A 25,267-nucleotide genomic window follows, 5' to 3' on the forward strand; every position below is an offset into this window, starting at 1 on the left:
GCCGCCGGTTTCTTCATGAGTGGGAGTATACTGTATAAGAGAAATCATGACATGACACTCCTGCGGTGTGTGGATGCCAGGGAGGCAAATCACATGATCGAGGAAGTCCATGAGGGCTCGTTTGGAACGCACGCCAACGGGCATGCTATGGCCAGGAAGATCCTAAGAGCAGGTTATTACTGGCTTACCATGGAAAGTGATTGTTGTGTCCATGTGAGGAAATGCCACAAATGTCAAGCGTTCGCAGATAATGTCAATGCTCCACCACATCCTCTGAATGTCATGTCCGCCCCTTGGCCTTTCTCCATGTGTGGAATAGATGTCATCGGGGCCATTGAGCCCAAGGCCTCGAATGGTCATCGCTTCATCCTCGTAGCGATAGATTATTTTACCAAGTGGGTCGAGGCGGCCTCCTATACCAATGTCACGAGGGGTGTGGTGGTCAGGTTCATTAAGAAAGAGATCATCTGCCGATATGGTTTGCCAAGGAAGATTATCATGGACAACGGCACCAACCTGAATAACAAGATGAAGGGGGAAATGTGCGAGGAGTTTAAAATCCAGCATCACAATTCCACACCCTACCGGCCAAAGATGAATGGAGCCGTGGAAGCGGCCAATAAGAATATCAAAAAGATGACCGTGTCATACAGAGATTGGCACGAAATGCTCCCATTCGCGTTACACGGTTACCGAACTTCAGTGCGAACGTCAACTGGGGCAACGCCGTTCTCATTGGTATATGGGATGGAGGCTGTGTTACCGTTTGAGGTAGAAGTCCCGTCATTAAGGATCTTGGCAAAATCTGGATTAAAGGAATCAGAGTGGGCCCAAATGCGCTATGACCAGCTCAACCTCATTGAGGGTAAGCGCTTAACGGCCATGAGTCATGGGCGCTTGTACCAGCAAAGAATGAAGAGTGCATTCGACAAGAAGGTACGCTTGCGCAAGTTCCATGAGGGAGACCTTGTGCTAAAGAAAATGTCCCATGCCGTCAAGGACAATCGAGGAAAATGGGCCCAAAACTACGAAGGGCCTTTTGTTGTGAAGAGGGCTTTTTCCGGAGGAGCCCTGGTGCTTACCAACATGGATGGCGAAGAGCTACCTTCGCCTGTGAATTCTGATGTCGTCAAGCGATATTATGCTTAGAATCTGGGGCAATTAAGGATGTCGCTGCATGTTCTTTATCTTTACGTGTTTTCTGGATTTCCCCTAGGGATTCCCCGTCTACTGTATCTCTCGTTACAATCTTTCAAAGAAATGAATGTGGATTCGAGGCTTTAGTCCTCACGTTGGTTTCAAACCTTGCGTTAATTTGTGATCACCTGAGCCCTTCCGCTCAGTTCATGGGATGCCCCAAGCGCTTAATTAAAATTGAACCTAAACCAACTTTCACTAAAATTTGCTGCATTTGAAAACATTCATGCATACGCATACGCATGCATATTGTTGTGGTAAAACAGGGGCAGGATCATCTTGAGCTACCTTCTGGGGTGGGGACAAAACATGAGCAGCAGAAACCAACCAAGGTAAGACAACGACGCGGTCAGGATTGGCCATATCTGGTTGTTTATTACTTGCAGGTACTAAGGAACGGATGCAACTGGGGATGGGGTCACGACCGACTGATCGTCGCCCCTTCTCTGCGCTAAACAAGCAGAGAACGTCGCTGCAAGGCAGCCCCGTATCCTTTGTATTCGCAGTTTTCTTTTACTATTTGTTTGTTTTAAAAATAAGTAATCAACGCCTAATTCTAACTTAAGTAAGTTCAAGTTAGGCAAAACGCTAACCCATAAGGAAGGAGGGGACATGGTTAATGTTCCTCTCCAAAAAAAAAAAAAAAAAAAAGTGCAAGTTAGCTCGCCTGGGCGAGCTGAGCTCGCTTGGGCGAGCAACCCCTGCACCAAAATATAAAAGTGACGAAAGGGGGGACGTTTTTGCATTCAAAAACTTCTTTTCCCCCCTTTCAAAAGCCATACCCACGGAATTTACGAGTTTGCACCCCTAGGATCTCTACTTTTCGCATTCTTCGATTCCGTTTTGCGTTTTTATTCATCACCAACAAGTAAGTGTTCCATGCTTAAGCTTTCTAGCTTTTCATTGGTGTATTTTGATCTCCTTTTGGTGCTCTAAATTGTGGGAATGTGCTCAAATATGTGGGGCAATTTTGGTTTGTTTTCTTGCTTGATTGGGTTGAATTGGGGTTTTGTATGAGATGGCCCTAGGCCTATAATGCATTTTGAAGCAATGGGACATGCCACATTGTCCCCGTTCTCTTGCTATTAATGCCTAAACGCGCGCCCACCAAGTGTTTGGTGAAATGCCTCAATGGCATTAGCGCGTGGTTTTCGTAGGGAAACAACCCGTGGGGCATTTTGGTTTGCACATATTTTCTATTTTTTGGGACATGCATTCATTCCCGAAAAGGCTAGAGTAATTGCCCCACATATATCCTAGGCCTAGGAACCAAAGTTTTATGCAAAAGAACACAAGAGTGGGTGCATATTGGCTAAAGTTACCCTTTTTTGGCTGGCAATCAGCTATGAGCCACGTTACAATAATTTCCCTTTGCCTAGATGTTTAGGAATTTTGCTCATCATAAATGTGTAGGTTTAGAATAGGTAGCAAAATACCTTTGGCAAGTTACACTTTGGGTGTGGTAGCAAAATACTTGGATGTATGTACATGTAATTTTTGGTAGTCAAAATGTCTCACAAAAAATATATATATGTTGCATGTTATGTAAAGAAAATACATTACAAAAAATACCTTTTAATTTGAATACAATTTTAATCAGCAAAAGGAAATATACTTGAATTTGCATGCGGCTTTAGGTAGCAAAAACACTTGAATAAAGCATGAAATGTAGCACCTTATTGTGTAGGTAGCCAAGATTCATCACAAAGTTTGTATATGCATAGGTATTAGAAATGCCAGAAGGTGCACGTGTGCAATTTTTGGTAGCCAAGATGCTTTGAGTATGCATATATGTAAATTTAGCCAAGGAAGTACATATAAATAGTCTAGGTAACGAAGGTGCCTTGATTGTGCATGGGGGCGTTTTTCTTGGTTAGAAGAATATCTTGTGCGAGTGAATGTTCGTAAGGAAGTATGTGCATGAGTTTGCTCTAAATTTACATTGATGTTTGTGTTTATTGGAGGAGGTTGTATGCCATTTTTGTTTTAAGAGTAGCATTTCTTGGTAAAACTAACTTTCCAAATGTTTGCCTTCGCAAAAAATGGCCCCGAGGAAGCTTGCCTCAAAGAGGTCCAGGAAGGACAAGGCGGCCGAAGGAACTAGTTCCAGGAAGGACAGTCACCGCTTTAGGAGCGCCGTACACCAGCAGCGCTTCGAGGCCATCAAGGGATGGTCATTTCTCCGGGAGCGACGCGTCCAGCTCAGGGACGACGAGTATACGGATTTCCAGGAGGAGATAGGTCGCCGGCGATGGGCCTCACTAGTTACCCCCATGGCCAAGTTCGATCCAGAAATAGTCCTCGAATTTTATGCCAATGCTTGGCCAACAGAGGAGGGCGTGCGTGACATGAGGTCCTGGGTAAGGGGTCAGTGGATCCCATTTGATGCAGATGCTATCGGCCAGCTCCTGGGATATCCGTTGGTGCTGGAAGAGGGCCAGGAGTGTGAGTATGGCCAGAGGAGGAACCGATCTAATGGGTTCGATGAGGAGGCCATCGCCCAGCTGCTGTGTATACCGGGGCAGGATTTTGCCCGGACTGCTGCCGGAAGGCGGGTGCGGATCATGCGCACCAACATGACCACCCTGACTCAGATATGGATGACTTTGCTGCTCAGCAACATCCTGCTCACCGACCATAATTCCGACCTCCCCCTGCCGAAGTGTCAACTAGTGTACGCCATCCTGACGCGGATGAGCGTCCATGTGGCTCAGTTGATCGTTGATGCCATCTATATTTTTGCAGGTATGGCGCCTACTAGGCACCCTTTGGACTCAGATAAGTCCAACAGGGCCCTGGGATTTCCCGCGCTGATCACAGGACTCTGCCAGTCGTTCGGAGTTCCCGTGGCACCTGCCAAGGTGATTCGGCCGCCCATCACCCGGGCTTTTATTGAGAAGTACTGCACCTAGAGACAGGCTCAGGGGGATGCTCCACAGGCCGCGGGCGCGCCACCACCACCTCATCAGGCTGGCCCGGCTGGGTCATTTGACATGGAGCAGTATTTACGGCATTTGGTTCGCCAGCAGGCAGCCAACCACCGGGCACATGTGCAGACCCATGATTGTCTATACCAGATGAGCCTCAGCATGCAGAGCCAGGGCTTCGCTTCTTTTTCATGCCCTACTCCAGACCAGTTCAGGACAGAGGTCGCATGGCCCGGGGATTGGCCCGAGGCCCAAGCAGGAGAGGCGCCCCCGGAAGTTCCCGGCAATGGAGAGAAGGCCCACGAGGACGAGGAGATGGCCGATTTGCTTGACTTCTTGGGAGGGAGTGGAGCTACATGACTGGGAGATCCCCAGATTCATGTTTTCTTTCATATTTCTTTTATCATTTTTATGTTATGTTTTGACTTGAGAGACTAATGTTTGTTTTTGTTGTTTCGGTTGTCATTTGTACAACGCATACATTTTTGTTTGGATTGTTGCGTTAGTGTTTATATATCATTACTATCAATGATGTTTGAAATTCTGGAACCGTGTAGAGTTCTTCGTTTAGGAACATCGTCCAAAACAAAAATAAATAAAATAAACAAAAATCATGATAAAAATAAAAATAAGAAAATAAAAAAGGGAGGGCAAGTAAGAAAAAAGAGAGGAAAAAGAGAAGAAAAATAAGTTGTCTAGCTGAAAAACCAACATGCTTTTGAAAAGGGATGACTTCCAACTTTTCTTTGAAAAAAATCACTGATCATAACTAGTTTTTGAAAAAATGTGTATACACCTGAAGGGTGAATGCTGTGAAAATTTTCCCGGACGCCCGAAATGGACTCGGATGAATGCACAAATGGATAAAAGAACATATTTTGGAAACATTGGGTTGATTTAAAATAGAGGAAATGAATCATGAGCCCTAGCATCACATGACCATAAAAATTTGACACTTGAGTGTCCGCATAGGTGCATGCATGACCAGTTTTGCATAAAATTGTGTCATGGAAATAATGTGGGGCATCCCTTTTATCCTTGAACCAAACCAAACCCTGACATGTATCATGTCTAGCCATTCTACAAGTCTTGAGCCGAAATCCTGACTCACCATAAACCTTGACCCAGGGTGAGAATGTCAATCCTTACCCTCAGAAGCAAAAAAAGGAAAGAAGGAAAATTTCCAATCAAAGAGAAAGCAAAAAGAAAAGAAAGGAAAATTCCCAATCAAAGAGTGGGAGAAAGCGAAAAGAAAAGAAAGGAAATTCCCAATCAAAGATTGGGAGAAAGTAAAAAAAAAAAAAGAAGAGAGAAGAAAAAGGAAGGAAAGAAAGTTCTTGATCAAAGAAGCAGAAGAGATGTGCAGAAAGGTCTTTTGACTGGACAATATCTGAGCAATACAGAATTGTCACCAAATGAACGAAAAGAAGGAAAGGAAACCACGACCTAAAATGGTCTTCTCCCTTTTATTGACAACCAAAACCTTGTGCGCTAGCGACTTTTCGCCCCGCACTAAACCAAAACAGAAAAGGAAAAAAGCCAAAAAACACACAAAAGCTGAAAAACCCACCAAAAGAACCCATTCCCAAGGGAAGCCCTATTGATCCATGATCACGCATGTAATTTTTGATTTGATAGGAAATAATTTGCAAAGTCAAGTCATGACATATCTATGGTTCGAAATTAGGATGAAACACTTACCTGTGCGAGATTGATACACTTTGAGTGATTTTCTTCTATTTTCATCGAACCCGGTGTTTCCTCTAAATGGTCATTTAGAAACGAAATGGTAAACATCCAAAATCTCATTTGTGGTTATGAGAAAATTTCATCAGCAAATTCTCCTTCCCCGGTAGACACATTGTTTTTTTGTCTGAAAAGCATATGTTGATCTGATTAGTTGGAAGTTTTATCTCTTCACTAAAGCACGTTCGCATTTTAGCGAAGAAAAACATCGAGGCTATTTCTAGTCTCACAAGTTATCCAGAACTACGTAGGTCTGAGTTCCTCATTGGAGGATACGTAGGAGCAAGAGCCTCGCTTTTGTCAAACAACACCACCTTTTGTTGCCATGACCCAAGAGCTGGTAACCCGCGGAGACACCTTACAGTTATCCGCACCTCGTCATTCAATGACCCCAAGTGTGATTGATGAGCAGAGGCTAATGTGGTCATCTGCGCCCTTTCCGGAGATGTCAGCATTTTCCGGTGGAGACTTTTTCAAGTCTCACAAGTTATCTAGAACTACGTAGGTCTGAGTTCCTCATTGGAGGATACGTAGGAGCAAGAGCCTTGCTTTTGTCGGCCGCCCCACAAGATCTGTCATACTGACCCTGAGGTCATGTGACATGCGGAGACAAAATTTGGTCATTCCGCACCCCTTTGCCATTCAGACACAGTCGTGTCCGATGGCACGCAGAGATAAATTATGGTCATTCTGCACCCTTTTGTCATCCAGAGGCGGCGGGCCCGATGACATGCGGAGACAAAATTTGGTCATTCCGCACCCCTTTGCCATTCAGACACAGTCGTGTCCGATGGCACACAGAGACAAATTATGGTCATTCTGCACCCTTTTGTCATCCAGAGGCGGTGGGCCCGATGACATGCGGAGACAAAATTTGGTCATTTCGCACCCCTTTGCCATTCAGACACAGTCGTGTCCGATGGCACGTAGAGACAAATTATGGTCATTCTGCACCCTTTTGTCATCAAGAGGCGGCGGGCCCGATGACATGCGGAGACAAAATTTGGTCATTCCGCACCCCTTTGCCATTCAAACACAGTCGTGTCCGATGGCACGCAGAGACAAATTATGGTCATTCTGCACCCTTTTGTCATCCAGAGGCGGCGGGCCCGATGACATGCGGAGACAAAATTTGGTCATTCCGCACCCCTTTTCCATTCAGACACAGTCGTGTCCGATGGCACGCAGAGACAAATTATGGTCATTCTGCACCCTTTTGTCATCCAGAGCCGGTGGGCCCGATGACATGCGGAGACAAAATTTGGTCATTCCGCACCCCTTTGCCATTCAGACACAGTCGTGTCCGATGGCACGCAGAGACAAATTATGGTCATTCTGCACCCTTCGTCAATCGCGGCCGACAAGCCCGTTGCAACGCGGAGATTTACATCATCTTCCGCACTCACAAGATCTGTCATACTGACTTTTGAGTCACTCTGACGGGCGGAAATACCCGAGTGGTTATCCGTATAAACATTCTTTTGCTATCTGTAAGACAGAACGCTTGATAGCAGGCAGAGACTGACACCGTCTTTTGCACCTTTTGTTCCCCCGGGAACAACAAGTCATTTGCATGCGGAAATTTTATGGTCACCCGCGACTCTCGTCAACCGAGAGGAACGAAATTAGTGTCTTATCTTTACTTTCCTTTTATCTCCAATAAAAGACAAGTAAAGAAGGGCAACTGTCATACCCTAATTTCGTCCAGGGACCTTTGCTTGATGACATGCGACTTTTGTTTGGTCCTTGTAAGGTGCTTGGCACCCATCATTAGGCAATTTGTGAAATTCCGGGACATGCCGAAAAACAAAAGAAAATATTGATGCACAATCCGTAAGGTTCCGTGACACACCGGAAATCAAATGGAAGCATCGTTGCACAATTAGTGGGGTTCCGTAACATTCCGTAAGTCAAAAAGGGGATGATTATGCAATCCACAAGGTTCCGTAACATTACGGAAAGAAAACAAGTATCGTTACGAAATTCGTAAGTTTCCGTAACTTTACGAAAAAAGAATCACCAAAAAAAGGCAGGGGGTGTACTTAGTAAAAATGGGGGTGCAAATAGCAACCAGGCCCACTTGGGCCCTCCAGAAGATTCCTCCAGAAGGCTGTTGCTTCTGGAGGAAGCAACCCTGCTCGCCTGGGCGAGCTGGGTGGCAAGCATCTCCCTTATTTTGCTATAAATAGGGGAGGAAGTGAAGAAGAAAAGGGTTCAGCCCCTTAGGCACTTCTCTCTCTTTCGAATTTGCTTGGGAAAATTGTTTCCGTGAAGAAAGTCTAAGCCGAGGCGCTTCCGAAACGTTTCCGTAACGTTTCCGTAAGGAATTTCGCGAAGGTTTCAACCATTCTTCGACGTTCTTCATTCGTTCTTCATCGTTCTTCGATCTTCAACGGGTAAGTACCTCGAACCAAGCTTTTCGATTCATTCTATGTACCCGTGGTGGTCCACATTGTGTTTCGTGTATTTTTATTCTCGTTTCATTTACTTTTTATACCCCCTTTTGACATGCTTAAGCCGTTTTATTTAAGTCATTTCTCGCTTAAACTAAAAATAAAATAAATTTCCACCGATCGTTTGAATTGTATTATCCGTTAACTTCGGTTAAAATGAATTCTGACCGTTCGGTCGTGCTGTAACCACGTTGGAAATAAAAAAAAGAGGTAAAATAATAATATAATAATCAAAAAACGTCTTTTAGTAAAATAAAACGGAAAATCAATCGGACGTTTTCTCTTTGGGATTTCTCATTCTTAATTGAATTGACTAATAACTAAAGTGAAACTAAGGCTAAAATCAACTCGCTTAGTCAAGCTCGTCCATAAAAAATAGGTTTTTGAAGTTTGTCATTTCAATTTCTTACTAAGTAAATGGATCGATTTCAAGGTCCAATGCCTTAAAATGATCACCTTTTAAGTAAAAAGAATCACTTGATAAAAAAGAACTACGTAGGTCTGATTTCCTCATCGCAATTGAGGAATACGTAGGAGCGAAGGGAAACACCCTTGTCGACCACAAAAAGAGAAAAATATAAAAAAGGGTATAAAGGATATAAAGACATAAAAAGGGAACATAAAAAATCAAAGTCATGTTTGCACATTCGATTAAAGGCTGCCGTCCCTTGGGACGGACGTGTGGGGTGCTAATACCTTCCCCGTGCGTAAATACAACTCCCGAACCTTTCACTTAAAAGTTCGTAGATCGCGTCTTTTCCAGTTTTCCCGACGTTTTCCTCAAATAAACGTTGGTGGCGACTCCGCGCGTATTCCTTTCGTGGAACACGCATCCCGCGAGTCTCGCGTCGCCCTCCCGCCGAAGGGTAGGTTGCGACAGGGCATCTCAATCTCATAATTACATTTTGCATGCATAGCATGCGTATTCCCGAGTCTTTCATCCCCATGAAATGTTGTTGAAGTATTGGCGATCAAAATTGTCATTCCCTGGGTTATGGGGTTGAACCAAGCTCGTGCTTTTACGAAAAGGTTCATTGAGTCAAGTTGAAGTAAGGAAGTAACCATCTTGCAAAATTGGGGCAAAAGATGGATCGTGTTACATCATTGCTTCGTCTACTGCCAAACACGTTTAGGATTGTTGATATCCTTGTTACTTCCAGCTTCACCTTGACAAAGATGTCATGGACCGTGTTGAAAATCTAAATTGATTCAACCCCATGTCCTGCGTAAAAATTCGCAATACTTCAACTATGCATCATTCGCATACCTCCTTGCTTTTCATTGGTTGCATTGCTCATTACATTCTTTCCTTGAAAAATAAAATAAAATAAAATGAACTTAATCATTGTTATAAAAAAAATGCTTTACGGTGCCCTCACCGAACTTGTGCTAGAGCTAGAGTAATGGGTGAAGTAGAGAAGGTACAAGAGAAGATGAAGGCCGACATGGAGGCCATGAAAGAGCAAATGGCCATGATGATGGAGGCCATGATGATCATGAAGAAGATAATGGAAGCGAGTGCGGTTGCAGTTGCTGCTACCAGCACTGTTGCTAAGGTGAACCTGATGCCCCCATCTTCCCTCAACCAAATGAATCATCCAACCTCAGCTATGGTAGGCAAAGATTTGGGAAGTACGGGCGGCCCCCATGATGTGCAAATTGAAAACGAGCACGCCTTCCTGCCATATGGCTTGCCTCTAAACTATACGCCACCCAATGTGGTGTACACTCCCAATAAGAATGTCAATAACTCCACTCCTATACCCATTGAGAGCCAACAACCCCAAACTTATCATGCACATGTCTCTTAAACCGTGAGGGAGACACATGAAATTCCCCACCACAATCTAGCCGACTTCGAGCCTTGCCTCGGATATGCCACTGAAGGGCAAGCAGTTGGTGGTATACCCCTACGAAACCCTTTGGAGGGCCCTTAGTATCATCCCCAGCTACACCTCTTGCATTCCACAACAAGTAAAAACCCTCATGCTATGGCAGAAATGGGAAAGTTGGATCATCTAGAGGAAAGGCTCAGGGCCATTGAAGGAGGTGAAGATTATGCCTTTGCTAACCTAGAAGAGTTGTTCCTAGTACCCAATATCATCACCCCTCCCAAGTTCAAGGTGCTGGACTTTGACAAGTACAAGGGGACTACTTGCCCTAGGAACCATCTAAAGATGTATTATCGGAAGATGGGGGCATACGCAAAAGATGAGGAATTGCTGATACATTCCTTCCAAGAAAGTCTTACTGGGGTAGCTGTTACCTGGTACACTAACTTGGAACCTTCCCGAGTCCATTCTTGGAAGGACCTAGTGGTTGCCTTCGTTAGGCAGTGTCAGTATAATGTCTTCGGATAGGATGCAACTACAGAACATGTGCAAAAAGGGGGCATGAATCTTTCAAAAGAATACACCCAAAGGTGGAGAGACCTGGCAGCTCAAGTGGCACCTCAATGACAGAGAAGAAAATAATGACAATGATAGTAGACACATTACCAGTATTCTACTATGAAAAGATGGTGGGCTACACACCTTCAAGCTTTGATGATATGGTCTTCACCGATGAAAGGATCAAAGTGGGTCTAAAAAGAGGCAAATCTGATCATCATGCTTTGATAAATGCCAAAAAAAAACTAGGGCAAATGAAGAGGGTGAGAGTGAGGGAGAAGCCCATGCTGTGACTGCCATTCCTATACAGCCAAGTTTCCCACCAACCCAACAATGTCATTACTCAGCCAATAACAAACCCTCTCCTTACCCACCGCCCAGTTATCCACAAAGGCAATCCCTAAATCAACCACAAAGTCTGTCTACCGCACTTCCAATGTGTCGCAGCGTGCCCTTTGCGGGCGAGCGAGGGCGAGGCTCACGGGTGCGCTTTCCAAAGGGGGAAAGATGCGCGGAGTCGCCACCAACGTTTATTTGTGGGAAACGTCGGAAAAACCGAAGGAAACCGGTCAAAATGAAAATTCTAAGTTCAGGAGTTGTATTTAAGCTTGAGGAAGGTATTAGCACCTCTCACGTTTGTCTCGAAGGACAACAGTCTATTTTTTAGAATTGTGGGAATTGTGTTACCTTAACTTTTATTTCTTTTTATTTTTTTGAGGTCGACAAAAGCGGGGCTTTTGCTCCTACGTACACTCCTTTGGAGAGGAAATCAGACCAACGTAGTTCTTTCTTATGCGTGAATCAAGTGATTCTTTTTACTTGAGGGGTGATCATTGTAAGGCGTTGGACCTTAAAAATGATCCTTTTTTTTACTTAGTAAGAAATTGGCATGATAAACTTTCAAAAACCTATTTTTGTGGACGAGCTTGACTAGGCGAGTTGATTTTAGCCTTAGTTTCACTTTAGTTATTAGTCAATTCAATTAAGAATGAGAAGTCCTAAAGAGAAAACGTCCGATTGATCTTACGCTTTTATTTTACTAAAAGGTATTTTTTTATTATTATATTATTATTTTACCTCTTTTTTGATTTCCAACGTGGTTACGGTACGACCGAACGGTCGGAATTCATTTTAACCAAAATTAACGGATGATACGATTCAAATATTCGGTGGAAATTTATTTTATTTTTTAGATTAAGCGAGAAATGACTTAAATAAACGGCTTAAGCACGTCAAAAGGGGGTATAAAAAGTAGACAAAAACAAGAATAAAAATACATGCAACAAAATGTGGACCACCACGGGTACATAGAATGAATTGAAAAGCTTGGTTTAAGGTACTTACCCGTTGAAGACTGAAAAAAACGAAGAACGAACGATGAATCTTGAAGAACGGTCGAGAATCTTCGCGTAATTACTCACGGAAACGTTACGGAAGCACCTCGGCTTGGATTTTCTTCACGGAAATAATTTTCCTCAGCAAATTCGAGAGAGAGAGAAGTGCCTAAGGGGCTGAACCCTTTTCTTCTTCACTTCTTCCCCTATTTATAGCAAAATAGGGGAGAAGCTTGCCGCCCAGCTCGCCCAGGCGAGCAAGGTTGCTTCCTCCAGAAGCAACAGCCTTCTGGAGGAATCTTCTGGAGGGCCCAAGTGGGCTTGGTTGCTATTTACACCCCCCCTTTTTACTAAATGCACCCCCCTTCTCTATTTTTTTTGTAATTCTTTTTCCGTAACGTTACGAAACTTTACGAATTTTGTAACAATACTTATTTTCCTTCCGCAAGGTTACGAATCCTTACGGATTATGTATTTACTCTTTTTTGGCTTTCAAAGAAGTTACGGAAACTCACGGATTGCGCAAAAACACCTCTTTTCGATTTCCGCCACATTATGGAATTTCACGGATTACGCAAGCCTGCTTCCTTTTGGATTTCTGAGACGTCTCGGGACTTCATTTATTGCATGTCATCAAGTAATAATCCCCGGACGAAATTAGGGTATGACAGTTGCCCCTCTTTACTTACCTCTCATTGGAGATAAGAGGAAAGCAAAGATAGGACACTGATTTCGTCCGTCCTGCCCTTTCTGTGATGACGACTCTCGTCTCCATTCCTTCTTTTTTCTTCTGCACAAAACAAAATACAAACAATAACAAAGAACAATGAACATAATACACATATACACGTATACACATACTTGGCGAAGGAACCGATCTGGAAAACAACAGAATAACGTGCTTCCCAGTCACCAGAAGCTTCGCACTTGATAATGGAGACACATGAACAGCGCTAGGCAATGACATTAATGGTGCTCCGAACAAAGGTGAAGTATGGAGAATTGCCTTGAGGGTCCGCACTTAGGCAATCATGAAACTCTGCTCCAAACTCGAAAGTGGAGGACACATGAACAGCCCTAAGAAATAACATTCATGTGGCTCCGGAACAGGATGAGAATGGAGGATTGCCTTGAGGGTCCTCTCTTAGGCAATCATGGAACACAACTCCAAACTCGAAAGCGGAGGACACATGAACAGCCCTAAGCAATAACATTCATGTGGCTCCGGGACAGGATGAGAATGGAGGATTGCCTTGAGGGTCCTCTCTTAGGCAATCATGGAACACAGCTCCAAACTCGAAAGTGGAGGACACATGAACAACCCTAAGCAATAACATTCATGTGGCTCCGGGATAGGATGAGAATGGAGGATTGCCTTGAGGGTCCTCTCTTAGGCAATCATGGAACACAACTCCAAACTCGAAAATGGAGGACACATGAATGACAACGCAATTCATTCATGTGGCTCCGGAACAGGGTGAGAATGGAGGATTGCCTTGAGGGTCCTCTCTTAGGCAATCATGGAACACAACTCCAAACTCGAAAATGGAGGACACATGAATGACAACGCAATTCATTCACGTGGCTCCGGAACAGGGTGAGAATGGAGGATTGCCTTGAGGGTCCTCTCTTAGGCAATCATGGAACATAGCTCCAAACTCAAAAACGAAGGACACATGAACAGCCCTAAGCAATAACATTCATGTGACTCCGGGACAGGATGAGAATGGAGGATTGCCTTGAGGGTCCTCTCTTAGGCAATCATGGAACACAGCTCCAAACTCGAAAATGGAGGACACATGAATGACAACGCAATTCATTCACGTGGCTCCGGAACAGGGTGAGAATGGAGGATTGCCTTGAGGGTCCTCTCTTAGGCAATCATGGAACACAACTCCAAACTCAAAAATGGAGGACACATGAATGACAATGCAATTCATTCACGTGGCTCCGGAACAGGGTGAGAATGGAGGATTGCCTTGAGGGTCCTCTCTTAGGCAATCATGGAACACATCTCCAAACTCGAAAATGGAGGACACATGAATGACAACGCAATTCATTCACGTGGCTTCGAAAAAGGGTGTTGGCGGGACCGAACGGTCCACCGGGTTTTTCCACCTAACAGGATAACATGCTTTTTGCAAAGAAAAATAAATCATTCACGAGAGCACCACATCTTAGAGAAACAATATACTTGTGCCAAGGGTAATCTTCCTTGCAACCGAGAATGAAGAGTAGGACGTCAACTTCTAGCTTTCAAATGAACACGCAGGGGAAACATGGGGCTAAGCTGAAAATAAATCACTCATGGTGTATAAAACTCACAAGGCAAGTGTCTTAACCTATTCCCAAACCAATAACTGCACCATGACTCTATTTTGCACGCGACTTCCTATCGAATCATAGATCAAATGTACGATCACGGACCAATAGGATTTTCTCGAGGTCAGCGTTTTTGGAGAGGAAGCTGGGTGTTTCGGTCTTTTCCTCTTTGTTCATGTGGGGTGGGATATTGCCAGTCAAGAATGATTCTGAGTGGCAATCTGGCTTTGGAGACTTTCTATCCTCTTTCTTTCGTTGATCGAGAATTGCTTCTTTTCCCTTTTCGCTTCCTTTCGATCTTTGATCGGGAATCCTTCCTTTTCTTTCTTTTGTTCTTTTCTTTATTTTCATTTTTTCTTTTTCCTTCTTTCTTTCCATTTCTTCCTTCTCTTTCTCTTTACTTTTCCTTCCCCATCTCTTTCTTTGGGAAATCGGGTTTTAGCATTCCATTCGCTCTCCCTTGAGGAGATTTCACTGTCCTTTGCTTCGGGGGAAAGAATGAGGATTCCTTTTTTACAGGCCAAGGTTCAAAAAGGTCCGAGGTTGTGTTTCAATGGGGTCTTTTATCGTGGGAACCCAATCTTGATATCTGGGGCGAAACAAACCTGGGTGACAAGGTGTCGGTCTCGGACCGAACTTCCACATTATTCCATAAGGCACGCGTGACAATGATGATTTGAAAATAACGTGCAAAATTAGTCATGGCTACAGCCAGGTGGGCACTCAAGCATCCCTTTTATGGCATTGTGACACTACGGTTGGGAATTTACACAGACAAACCCAACATTTCCAAATTATGTTCTTTCATCAGTTCAATGCATTCATCCATCCTTATCTCGGTTCATTCCGGAAAATAAACTCTTAGCATCGGTCCCTTGTTTCCAGAAGATGCGTTTGCTCTTTACGAATGATTCATACTTCTTAACTACAACATGTCGATCTTTGCGGTCTTTCTTTCTTTTTACTTTTTGTTTTATTTTTAAATATGTTCACTAAAACTATACACTTGTGGTTCTTTATGAGGAAAATCTTTCTTTATACATCTATGACAAACTTCTTCTGTACACGCATTAGAACTCTTCTTCTTACGTCACACGGTCTATATACAAACCCTATTTACATTCAAAGATTTTCATTTTTCCCAACAAACCCTTATGGTTCACACAAAGGTTTCTTCATATACACTCGTTGCTCACCCACACAAGAATTCCTTTTCGCGCATCCTTTACACACAAAGATCCTCTATACACATTTTCCTTTTACCTACATGTACGAATAAAAACCTTTTTCCTTTCTGAGGGGACATGACTTTTATTCACAACGCTTCTTTCTTTTTATTAGGATTTTTTGGTTCATTTTATTTTTGGTTAGCCCAGGCGAGCTAACCTGCCACTTTTTTTTTTTTTGAGGGGAACATTAACCATGTCCCCTCCTCCCTTACGGGCTAGCGTTTGCCTAACTTGAACCTACTTAAGTTAGAATTAGGCGTCGATTACTTATTTAAAACAAACAAATAGTAAAAGAAACTGCGAACACAAAGGATATTGGGCTGCCTTGCAGCGACGTTCTCTGCTTGTTTAGCGCCGGGAAGGGGCAACGATTGGTCGGTCGTGACCCCATCCCCACTTGCATCCGTCCCTATGTACCTGCAAGTAGGAAACAAAAATACGCGGCCAATCGTGACCGGTCATCGTCTTACCTTGGTTGATTTCTGCCATTGATTTGTCTTGACTTCTGACCGTGGCCTGAGACGATTCTACTCTTTGCTATCACAAGATATGCATGTGCATGTATGAATGTATGAATGTTTCTAATGCGATGATTTTATTTTAGTGAAGGCTGGTTAGGTTCAATTTTAAAATAAGCGTTTGGGGCACCCCATACACCGAGCGAAGAGGGCTCATGCTTATAAAAAATCTAAAACACAAAGTTTGAAACACCAAAGGGGGGACTAAAACCTTGCCTATCTTTTCTTTTTTTAAAAGAACAAGACAAATACAAAGGAAAGGAATCCCTGGAGGAAACCAACAAAAAACTCAGAATTTAAAAGAAACTGCAACGGTCCCCTCGATTGCCCCAGACCTTAAGCGTAATATCGTTTAACTACATCGGAGTTCACGGGCGAAGACAATTCCTCGCCATCCATGTGGGTGAGTATCAGAGCACCCCCAGAAAAAGCTCTTTTCACAACGAAAGGTCCTTCATAATTTGAGGCCCACTTGCCTCGATTATCTTTAACAGCGTGGGACATCTTCTTCAGCACGAGGTCTCCCTCGTTGAACTTGCGCGGGCGTACCTTCTTGTCGAATGCATTCTTTATCCTTCGTTGATACAAACGCCCATGGCTCATGGCGGCCAAACGCTTACCTTCAATAAGGTTAAGTTGGTCGTAGCGTGCTTGAGCCCATTCTGACTCTTCTAGGCCCGACTCCGCCATTATCCTCTGAGAAGGAACTTCTACCTCAAATGGGAGTACTGCCTCCATCCCATAAACCAAAGAATACGGTGTTGCCCCAGTAGAAGTTCGTACCGAGGTTTTGTATCCGTGTAGGGCGAAAGGCAACATCTCATGCCAATCCTTGTATGACACCGTCATCTTTTGAACAATCTTCTTGATATTCTTATTCGCAGCCTCTACAGCCCCATTTATCTTTGGCCGATAAGGGGTAGAGTTATGATGCTGGATCTTGAAGTCTTCGCACATTTCCTGCATCATCTTATTGTTCAGATTGGTGCCATTGTCAGTAATGATCTTCCTGGGGAGTCCGTATCGACAAATCAACTCCTTCTTTATGAATCTAACTACCACATTCTTTGTGACGTTAGTATAGGAGGCTGCTTCGACCCATTTGGTGAAGTAATCTATTGCCACAAGAATGAAGCGGTGACCATTCGACGCTTTGGGTTCTATGGCCCCAATGACATCTATTCCCCACATAGAAAAAGGCCAAGGGGTGGACATAACATTCAGAGGATGTGGCGGAACATTGACGTTGTCCGCGTATGCCTGACATTTATGACATTTCCTGACATGAGCGCAACAATCGCTTTCCATGGTGAGCCAATAATAGCCGGCCCTGAGGATTTTTTTGGCCATAGCATGCCCATTGGCATGTGTCCCAAAGGAACCTTCGTGGATCTCCTCAATCATGAAGTTCGCCTCTTTGGCATCTACACATCGTAGGAGGGTCATGTCGTGGTTTCGTTTGTACAGGATGGTACCACTTACAAAGAAACCAGTAGCCAATCTCCTTAACGTCCTCTTGTCATTGTCAGAAATCCCTGGTGGGTATTCCTTATTCTCGACATACCGCTTGATGTCGAAATACCACGGTTTCCCATCCCGCTCTTCCTCTATTGCATAACAATATGCTGGCCTACCTTGAGATTTGAATTCGATGTATGGCAGATCCCCGTGTGGGGCAAGTTGGAACATGGATGCCAGGGTGGCTAGTGCGTCAGCCATCTGATTCTCTTCTCGAGGTATGTGGTGGAAGGAAATGTCGTCAAAGTACTTGGCTAACCTCAAGATATGGGTTTGATAGGGTGTCAACTTCGAATCCCTAGTTTCCCATTCTCCTTTCAACTGGCGTATCACCAAAGCTGAGTCTCCATACACCTTGAGTAGTTTTACATCAAAATCAATGGCCGCCTGAACCCCGAGGGTGCATGCTTCGTACTCGGCCATATTGTTGGTACAATCAAAACCTAGCCTAGCCGTGAAAGGAATACACTGATCATCCGGGGATACAAGGACTGCCCCTACTCCGTGGCCCAAAGCATTTGATGCCCCATCGAAGCAAACAATCCATTTGTCTAGGTCCTCATGCGTCCGCTTCTCTTCAAACAGGGCCATGATATCTTCATCTGGGAACTCGGGGTGCATCGGCCGATAATCCTGGAGGGGTTGCTGGGCCAAATAATCTGCTAAGGCACTTCCCTTTACCGCCTTTTGGGTGACGTAAACGATATCGAATTCAGACAATAGTACCTGCCACCTGGCGATTCGTCCCGTGAGGGCCGGTTTTTCAAAGATGTATTTTACGGGATCCATTTTGGAAATAAGCCACGTGGTATGGCTGAGCATGTACTGCCTAAGCCGATGTGATGCCCATACCAGAGCACAACACGTCCTTTCCAACATTGAGTAATTCATCTCACATGCGGTAAACTTCTTGCTCAGATAGTAGATGGCTTGCTCCTTTTTCCCAGAATCATCATGCTGACCCAACACGCACCCCATAGACTCGTCCAACACGGTCATGTACAGGAAAAGAGGTCTTCTTGTTACAGGCGGCATGAGCACCGGGGGATTCGCGAGACTCTGTTTGATCTTCTCGAAGGCCTCTTGGCAGTCACTGTTCCATAGGACCGCTTGGTTCTTACGTAACAGCTTAAAAATGGGTTCACAGGTAGGGGTGAGTTGCGAGATAAATCTCACGATATAATTCAACCTGCCCAAAAATCCTCGAACCTGCTTCTCCGTGCGTGGTTGCGGCATTTCAAGGATGGCCTTCACTTTCTCGGGATCTATCTCTATCCCTTTCTGACTTACGATAAATCCTAGCAGCTTCCCCGACTTCACCCCAAAAGTGCATTTGGTTGGGTTCAGTTTTAATTGGTATTTCCGCAACCTTCCAAACAGCTTACGCAGATTGACAAGGTGTTCGTCCTCAGTCCGAGACTTGGCAATCATGTCATCTACGTAGACCTCTATTTCCTTATGCATCATGTCATGGAACAACGCCACCATGGCACGTTGATAGGTTGCCCCAGCGTTTTTCAACCCGAAGGCCATCACTTTATAGCAGAATGTCCCCCATAGGGTGACGAAAGTGGTCTTCTCTACATCTTCGGGCGCCATCTTTATTTGATTATACCCCGAGAAACCATCCATAAATGAGAAAAGGGCGAATTTGGCTGTATTATCTACCAATATGTCAATGTGTGGCAGGGGAAAGTTGTCTTTAGGACTGGCTCGGTTCAAGTCCCGGTAGTCTACACACATTCGAACCTTGCCGTCCTTTTTCGGGACTGGGACAATATTGGCCACCCACTCCGGGTACTGTGCCACAGCTAAGAAACCAGCATCAAATTGCTTCCTTACTTCTTCTTTAATTTTTAAGGACATCTCGGGTCTCATTCTTCGTAACTTTTGCTTAACAAGAGAAGACCCATGATTCAAAGGCAACTTATGCTGCACAATGTCGGAATCCAGACTGGGCATGTCTTGATACGACCACGCAAAGACATCTTGATACTCTTCAAGAAGGGTTATCAAGCCTTGGCGGATAGGCGCGGTCATACCGGTTCCTACCTTCACTTCTTTCTTTTCCTCCGTGGTCCCCAAGTTTACTAATTCGGTTTCTTCTTGGTGAGGCTTCATTTCACGTTCTTCCTGAGCGACCAACCTCTCCAATTCCGACGACAGGACGTCCTCTTCCTCTTCCTCATTTATCGTTTGGCTTATATCTTGATCGAAATCGATTGTCAAACCCTCGTTGTTAGGATCCTCAAAGAATCAACCCTCATATCTATACCAAACAAGACAAAAGAAACAAAAACATGCAAAATTATATGAGAAAGGGTGGTACTGCAAGAACATATGAAACAAGATCTCTTTGTTTATTTAATAAGGTAGGTTTCACAAAACAAAAGAGAACGGAAATCTATAGGCTCTAATTACATTGAATCAGCGGCATAGATTTCTGACTGGCTTATCACGCGCCAGTTCCCCACTTGGGAATCGGGGTGGCATGGTTGCACAAAACTTGGTGGGTCTTGAGGGAACTCCTCTTCTATTGCAGCCACCTCCTCCTCGGACGCCATTCCAGCGCTGGTGAAATACTGGCTAATACGGCCGGGCAATGCCCTATCCGCCCGAAATCTTGACGGCACGTTCCTCCTCCCTGGCATCCCGGGTTCATACCCTAATCCATACTTGTATGGATTTCCCTTGATATCGACCACGTCGGCATTCCCGAGGCAGTCCTTGCCGAGACCCATTCCGGGCTCAAATCCGTTCCTGAGCATAACACGCGCCACGATTATGGCCGCTTTGGAGAGAGAAGGTAGCGACGGACTCGGTTCCACAGAGGCGCAGCTCACCACCTCAAAGGATTGGAAAGCCGTTTCCAATGATTCTTCCGCCGCTTCTACGTACGGTGCGGAGGAGGGGCAGCTCACTAACATATCCTCTTCACCCGACACTATCACTAAAAGTCCACCCACTGCGAACTTCAATTTCTGGTGAAGCGTTGAAGGGACCACTCCCAGGGCATGAATCCACGGTCTTCCCAAGAGGCAGCTATAGGCAGGATTTATATCCATTACTTGAAACACCACATTGCAAGTGTGGGGGCCTATCTGAATGGGAATGTCGATTTCCCCCATTACTTCCCGCTGAGTACCATCAAAGGCTCGCACCACCATCGAGCTCGGTTTTAAACGTGACGCACTAAAAGAAAGCTTTTCCAAAGTGGTCTTCGGCATTACATTTAAACTCGATCCGTTGTCGATAAGTACCTTTGCGACAACGTGGTCCATACATCTCACCGACACATGTAGAGCCTTGTTGTGTCCTTTCCCCTCAACGGGAATCTCTTCTTCCGTAAACGCGATGTAGTTGTTGGTGGTTATATGATTAACGATGCCTTCGAAACCCTCCACTGAGATATCATGTGCTACATGGGCATCGTTAAGAACCTTCATCAACAGCGCACGATGAGGCTCGGAGTTTATGAATAGTTCAAGCAAAGAGATCCTTGCTGGAGTTTTATTCAGTTGCTCGACTACCTTAAACTCGCTTTGTTGGATGAGGCGGAGGAACTCATGGGCCTCTTCCAAAGTCACAGTTTTTTCTTGAAGTCCCTCTTTCTTTTCGACTCCTCTTGCCATAGGAGGATCTACTTCCTTCGAGGGGGTGGCTATGTCTGTGGGCTCTTGGACCATGGGTGCCTTCCCTTTAGAGGGCACTTCCGCCAGGGAGTCAACTTCGGTTGCAACTCTTTCGCTGGACGCGGGAGGGGTATACTTCCACGGAACGGCCTTATCACTTTGATATGCAAATGGCGTTGGCTTGGGCGCCGCCCGCGGGTATATGGGTGTGGAGCCGGTCCCTTTCCTAGTAAAACATATCACTAGGGCCTTGGGGGTTAGAGGAACCTTCTTCTCTTCCGACTGCATGCAAATTTGTGGTTCTTCCTTCCCTCCTATGAACACTTCAAGCTGCCCGCAATCCATGAGCCGCTGAAGCAATTCTTCCACCACGGGACAGGTTTCCATGTCATGCGACTCCCCGAGGTGAAAAAAACATTCATCCCTTTCATCTCCACCTCGGGAGACCATGCACGCCGCTTGCAGTGATTGATAGATGAAGCGTCTAGAAGTAGCCACGTCTCCCAACCTCTTTGTCTGTGATGGCCCGTCCTCTTCGACGGCGTTCACGCTAGCACCTCCATGACTAGCTAGCGGGTTGGTTTTAACATTTGGGCCTTCTTCCTGAAACGCTAGCCAGTCGGCACTAATCAGATGCTGCACTTTATACTTGAACGGGATGCAGGAGTCAATATGGTGTCCGGGAACTCCACTATGGTCCACACACTTGGCACCCGGATCATACCACTTGGGGTAGGGTGGCTGGAGAACCTTCCCGGGTATGGCCACCACCAAGTGATTCTCCAATAATGAAGGCCATAACTCGGAATATGCCATGGGAATAGGAGGGAAGTTGTCTTTCGGGTGTTGTGCATATTTATAGGTCGCGCCGGGGGCTGTATTATTAACTGGCCGGGGTGCGGCTGGAGCTGTGCGTTGGGCCGACGCTCTTTCTGCTGCGGGTGGTCCTTTTACTTGAGTCGGGAGGGAATTCCCGGCTCGGATTAAAAAATTTGGGGGATTGGGCTGATATGAGATTTGGATATTTTGGGGTGCTTTCATCCATGTTGGGGCGGTGGTGACCGCGTGGGTGTCTCCTTCCTTTTTCCTCGCGCCCACTGCTGGGGCTCTTCTGTTGTTGTTGGGGGCCATATTGGCAGCATATTCGAACTTGCCTTTTCGTAGCCCGGATTCAATCCTTTCTCCGGCGAAGACGAGGTCCGCAAAGTTAGCTGGCATGTAGCCTATCAGCTTTTCATAGTAGAACGTGGGTAACGTATCTACCACAATTGTGATCATCTCCCTTTCCGTCATGGGCGGTACGACTTGGGCTGCGAGATCTCTCCATCTCTGGGCATATTCCTTAATGGACTCATGCTCTCGTTTAGTCATACCCTGAAGCTGGTTCCGATCGGGAGCCATTGTACTGGTACTGCCTAATGAAGGCAGTTGCCAAGTCCTTCCATGATCGGATCTGGGAAGCTTCCACATTGGTATACCATGCTACAGCTGCCCCGGCCAAGCTGTCTTGAAAGAAATGGACCAACAACTTTTCGTCCGCAGAATACGCCCCCATCTTCCGGCAATACATCCGGAGATGCCCTTTTGGACATGTCGTCCCTTTGTACTTATCAAAGTCTGGTACTTTAAACTTGGGATGGATGACGATGTTGGGCATAAGACATAAATCTGCCAAATCCGAGAATGGGTAATTACCGAGGCCCTCGACTAGTCTTAACCTCTCTTCAAGCGCCTCAATCTTTCCCTTATCTTCCGCAAAGGGAACAAATTCTTTTACGGGTGTGGGTGAGGCCGGGATATGGCGGACTATGTTCGGCTGGGGTAGTTCATGCGGGGATGGATCTTTGAGGTGGAGCAGGGGGCCAAGATGGGTATCTCTTTCCCCATCGTCTTGTCCGGGATAGTCTTCATAAGGTGGGAGTTGCCCCTCAAAAGTAGGGGCTTGGCTTAAATCTTCCGGAGTGGCACGGGGGGTGAAGTCCGGAGGCAGGCCATAAGGATAAGCTTGCGGACTATACCTTCGACCGAACACGGCCGTGTTTCTGTCTAGGCCCGAATACAAGGCGGGCTGCAGCACCGGCTCCGCTTCCCTAACTGTACTGGAGGCGGTTGCGATGGCTTTATCCTCTATGGTTTTCGGGAGTTTTAACATGACCTCCGAGATGGAAGTCATTTGATCTTTTAAGGCCGATAGGTCGGCCTTCATCTGTTCCTGCATGCCCTCTTCATTATCCATTTTCCTGGATCGAGTGTTATAGGGGTGCCTTGGTGTTTTCTTAGTTATGATGAAATTCCTAAAGAAATAAACAACGGTGAGTATGCCACCAAAACATGAGTATGCAAATGGATGATCGGAGCACTTGGATCCACCCCAAGATTTTTAGATAACGTAATGAGTCCAGAACTTCTCATTTTATAAAAAGAACAAAGCTTTCATCTAGCCAAGATATACAAAGGTGTTACAAAAGAACCTAACGATTCCTAATTATATGGGCCATCAAATCTATCATGTGTTGACGGTAATTGATTAGCCCATGAATCTCCTCGGGGGCAGTACACACTTCGGCCATGGCTTTTGCTTTGGCTAATAGACGCGGGAGGTCTTGACTTCCATTCAAGGTCAAGGCGAATCTATCCATCCACATAGTCGCTTCTTGATGCAGCGCATCAATCACCCTCCCTCTTGCTTCTTTTTTGGCATACACTTGTGCAAAATCCTCCACTAGCTTTTGTTCATGGGCCATGGAATGGTTCAATTCTTCCTTGTATTGCCCTATGATGGCTAGCATGCTTTGCTCCGTGGCTTCCAAGTGTTGAGCCAAACTCCTTTTGGACCTCGCGCAAGCAACTAACTCTTCTTTTAAGATCATGCCATGCACCCGTGACCGATCTCTCTCCTCTCTTCGGAGCTTGAGCTCATTGTTGCTACCCCACAATGCTCCTCGGAATTTTTCTCGGCCATGTTCCTCCTTACGGGTCCTTTTGGTTTCTTGTTCAAGAGTTCTTGCAGTGGCCGCGTTTTCCTCTTGTAACTCGGTGCACTCCTTCCGAATGTGTGTAGCAGCTGATTTGAACTTCTCCTTGGCGAGTCTCGCCTTCCCTAGCTCTAACTTTAGAGCTCGGACTTCTTCATCTTCCTCCGGAGCTTCGAAGTTCTCCTCATCGACAAATTTCAATTTGGAGAGCCAACCTAAGCCCTGCGTGTGAATTCTTAGCCATCCATGATAACCTCCAATGACGCCGTTTCGGATGCCCCTAAGCTCCTTGTCTTTCCTCAACGGACTCCTCCACGCTTTGTGGATTCTTTGTATAACCTTGAGACCTTGCGCGCCTAGATCCCTCACAAGGAAAGGCGAGAGACTTTCTTTGGTTGGTGCTCCCCTCATGGGATACCCTAGCTGTCTTATGGCGAGTGCGGGATTATAATTAATACAACCCCTAGTCCCTATCAGTGGAACATTAGGATAGTCCCCACATGAGAAAAGAACTCCTTCCTTGCCTTCCTTCCAACGAGGAAACCAATTGATCGTGCTGCCCCCTATCCCAGCCAAATGTTGGTCCCAAACGACTCTTCCTTTTTCGGCGCACGAGCGATAGCTTTGAAGCGGACACGGGTGTCTCGTGTCTTGTCGGAACAGGTGTGAAATCAACCATACACAGAGAGCGGGTAAACAACAGACAATCCGTGCACTGTTTTTCTCACACCTCCGGTCAAAGGTGTCGAAAAAATCTGCCAAGATAGCCACCAATGGACTTTCCTTGCTATGGTGATATGCGAGGAAAGCATCAATGGCGGCTAAGTCTACCAAGCCGTCAATGTTCGGAAAGAGGACAACCCCAAAAATCAGCAAGGCTAAAATATCTGCAAACGGGCCCCACTTCTCTTGGCTCGCCATATCCCTTGCCTTGTCTTCCAAGTATTTTCGAGGCAGGCCCACTATGCCGTTCCGAATTTGCTTTATGCGATCCAACTCTTTTGCTGAATCTCCAATCACAATCGC

This window comes from Glycine soja, chromosome 19, assembly GCF_004193775.1.
Source record: "Glycine soja cultivar W05 chromosome 19, ASM419377v2, whole genome shotgun sequence".
NCBI classification, from domain to species: Eukaryota; Viridiplantae; Streptophyta; class Magnoliopsida; order Fabales; family Fabaceae; genus Glycine; species Glycine soja.